Source organism: Spodoptera frugiperda, chromosome 15 (genome assembly GCF_023101765.2).
Source record: "Spodoptera frugiperda isolate SF20-4 chromosome 15, AGI-APGP_CSIRO_Sfru_2.0, whole genome shotgun sequence".
NCBI lineage: Eukaryota > Metazoa > Arthropoda > Insecta > Lepidoptera > Noctuidae > Spodoptera > Spodoptera frugiperda.
This window is the reverse complement of record NC_064226.1, coordinates 5516343-5520347: the sequence shown is the minus strand read 5'-3', so window position 1 is coordinate 5520347 and position 4005 is coordinate 5516343. Positions and strand designations below refer to the sequence as shown.

Here is a 4005-nt window from a genome sequence, read left to right as displayed (position 1 = left end):
TCTAACTTTGTTTAACTCTTACGCGAGAAAAAATATTTTTTTATCGTGTCATTATTATACAGACAGTCAAGATGTTAACGTGACCTAAAAATATGGGTAAACAAATCTTTTTTTTACCTTTAAAACCTTCTATGGAGCACCAAACTTTGCCAAATCAGTCCAGCCGTTCTCGAGTTTTAGCGAGACTAACAAACAGCAATTGATTTTTATATACTTTATAGAGATTTCTAGTAAAGTAATTCCAGTTTTGAAAATTTAACATTAAAATTCGTTTAAAAAAAATATAAAGTATTTCCACAAAAGGGGATTTCTTGAAACTAGTTTCAATAAAATTGTAAACAATTTAGTATTTTATAGTGGTTGTAGGTGTACCAATAGTTTTTGCTGTTTGTAAATATTTTCGCTGCGGTTTGTTTAGTCTACAGCGAACAAACTTACGTTAGATAAAGTGGTTTTTATTTCCATTTTATTTATTAGATTCTGTTTTTAACCAACATTTGTATATTTTAATTCAATATAATGTAGGTTAGTCAGTAGACTTGGTTTGTTAGTTGTCTCTGCTGTACGGGGTTTTTCATTAATTGCGGTAACAGCAGGGTCCTTAGACAAAGTAACATCGCTTGGTAGCGAAACGATATCTAAAATCGTCATCGTCTCAACGATAACGACAAACATTTCTTAGACAAAGTAACATCGCGATCGTTATCGTTGTGTCGAATCGATTGTTCGCTAAAAAGCAAAAATATTGTTTATGGTAACGAAAATTTAGCTGTCAGTGTCACTCAAGAAGTTCAAATCGGATTATTCCCGCGAGTTATTACTGTTTTCGAATTTTACTGATAAGAATAAGTGAGTTGTTGGCGATCGCCGTACTTCGTGAGGGTGATGATATCACGGTCAGCGACGTTGGAGTGCTGGGTGACGTCACGGGATCGGCACGGTGGTCGCCGCACCGGTGGGCTTCAAGTGGTTGTGCTGCGATGCCCAGACGTAAATATCCGAAAACTGCTGGGCTCAAGTGCTTCCCAAGAGAAATATGACTTTATAAGTTCAATTTCGAACTAGCCCTCGCATAAGACAGTCCACGTTATTTCTAGTAAGTAATATAGTCTTTGTTTTAAGTAGTCGTTTTACTTCAGTGAAATCATAGAAATAAAGAGTAGCTAAAGTATTGTAGATTATAATAAAAACAGAACTTTATACTAGTAAGTAAGTGAATAGAGTATTATTATACTAAATTGTTGGTCAGTGGGTATGGGCGATATTAAGTTTTAATTATCATTAACTTTGATATTAAGTTTTAGTCTTAATGATAATCAAAATAGACTCATTTTTATAAATGACTGGTGTTCTAATCTATTGATTATTATAATTTTTAGTGATAGTGATGAAACATGGAATCAAGAGTGCGAACAAGTTCCCAACAATTGTCAATGCTGCTTGAGGATATAGCAAAGTAAGTAAATCCAAGTTGTATTCACTAGTATGTAATGTACGAATGACGCAATCTTAACAATGAAGTACTTATACTGAATCTTTGTTTGTTTATGTTACAGTCATGGTGACCCGGCGAGGCCTCTTGCTGCATCATTAGGTTGGGTACAGTCAGACCGACTGTGGACTGAACTGACAAACATATTGAATGCTGTTGGTGGTGGTGGCAGCAAGACTACAGATAAGTGATAAAAAGTAAGGATCTAATGAACATTTTTGGAAAGACTGGTGTGATGGTAGAGTGGCTAGCAAGCTATTTTCTGAAGGGTTTTGGAAAAGTGGACACACCCTTTGTGGTTATGAAAATTGGCTTGTAATAATTTTCTCTGTTATAACTAGACTGGGGACTTTTTATAATTATGATGATGATGATGATGATCAATCTCTGACACCCATAGTAAGAAAGAAACAAGAAATGTTTATTGGCATATACCATAAAACATTTGCTTTCTTAGTTGTAAGTTTTCTTTTAAGCAAATATGTAAAAGAAAACATACAGCTAAACATTAACCTCCTTACTACAAAAATTCAAATAAGTACATATATAGTATAGTACAAGCTATACTTTGGTGTCCAAACCTGCATGTTATTGTTATTTTTCAATTAATTTCAAAAGTTCTTGACAAATTGGCTTTTTAATCTCATATACACATATATTATACTTATAACTATGGACAAGACTATAGAAAAGCTAGGATTTAAATTAATGTAAGTACTAGGTATACACCTTCAAGGGATCTGCTCAAAAATGAGCTACTTAATTGTCTCTAGTAGGTAGATGGCAAATAAATAAATCGAAATGTTTTATAAAGTATTCTTATTAACATTAGTCAACCAAGTAACTTCACTTACATGAAAGACACCATTAATTTTTTTGATAAATTAGTTTTTAACTTGGTTAATCTGGTTATGAATTATTATTTATAAATATTACCTATTATATAAATGATGAATTAGTATTTATAAAAATTCTTATACATAAATATTTAATATAAATAATATTTCTCCATCCACCAGGCGTGATCCGCGGTTGAGATCGCCAGCGACACCGCAGTCTGCTGTTTCTCCCGGCCCTCGTTTGAGCGACCCCCTTCGAGATAGCGGCAAGCGAGTAGCTAAAAAGCTAAAAGCACACAGCACCTGAAAATTATAATAATACAGATTTAGATTATGTGGTTTTATTTTTACTTACCTCTACAGCAGTTAATAAAGTATTGTGTCGTACCACAATATTTTTGTTATATAGTTCCTATAATATATAAAACTATCCGACGAATAATGCTTTAACTCAAGTTATTAGGATCAATAACCAACAACAAAAGTATATGTTTGCCTGCAATAGGTACCTATAATTATATTGTTTAATTAATGTAAAATTTCTTACCTTTAGTTCCAGGGGAATCTCAGTAGAACCTTTTAATCGTACATGAGCTTCTAGCTCCTTGCATAATTTCCTAAATGCTCTTTTATTAAGTCTGAAATGTTAGTTGAAAAACAATTCAGGCATTTCTCCAATTGTTTCCAATAGCCGTCGCCGCATTTAATCGGTTTTGACGCCTCTCCCAGGCGTTCTCGTTGTGCACAACCCACAATAAACGAAGATAATGCATTTTATAATTTATTTAACCTGCAGTAATGCCTCTAACATAAAATAAATACTCAAGAGTATGTAATCAATCAAGGTCAAAAATCAGCTGTAGAATGAAATCCGGCCATCTTGTGTCGATATTAGTCGATAACTACAACGTTTTAGCGTTCGTTTCGTTATCCTTAATGACGATCACGATCGAGGCGAAGACGAACACTTAAAGTGCCGCTTGTCTACGCATTTGTATGGAATAAACACGATAACGTTCGGTAACGTATTCGTTACTTTATGGTTTCGTTATGAAATGTTACATTGTCTACCAAATTGCGATAACGATGTCGATGGACCACGTGACTTAACGCAGCTCCATACATTTTAGACTTTTCTAACTTCGTTATCGTTTTTAAATTGTTACTTTGTCTAAGGCCCCAGTTGTAAGTAGAGATAGGTATGTTGGAACAAATAATTTTTACACTTATAAAATATGAACCAAACTAATCAATTGTAAGTATTAAAACTATATTTTCATAAATACAATAGTGAGACATACTAAATTAGATAAGTAACTAAAATTCACATACTACTCATGTACATTAATGGGGAAAAGCTCTAGTTTCGAGTCACAGTGGGACTCTTCATCATGAGCGGCGTGCGCAGACGCGACGATGCTGCACTACTTTTCTACATTGATTTACTAGAGTAAACCATGATTTTTAGTTAATTCAGTATTAAAACTATTTAGAATACCACACAACACATCCTCCATCCATAAAACAACACAAAAAATATGATTAAAAAACTCACACCTTTTCCTTACGAACCCTTAGCAAAAACCGCTGAGATAAAATCCACGTTTTCCAACAAAGGACATCAAAGTAATATCCATACATCTGATCAGTCCCACTTTTACAATGCGGCATTCG

The 4005-nt window shown here is 33.7% G+C and overlaps 1 long non-coding RNA gene across 1 annotated transcript; it reads left to right on the top strand.

The window, feature by feature from the left end:
- Nucleotides 1-595: 595 nt before the first annotated feature.
- Nucleotides 596-3512, top strand: LOC118279001 (uncharacterized). The gene is made up of 4 exons (XR_007706033.1): nucleotides 596-1096; nucleotides 1380-1456; nucleotides 1557-1689; nucleotides 2512-3512. It is a non-coding gene; the product is annotated as an uncharacterized LOC118279001 (long non-coding RNA).
- Nucleotides 3513-4005: the final 493 nt, after the last annotated feature.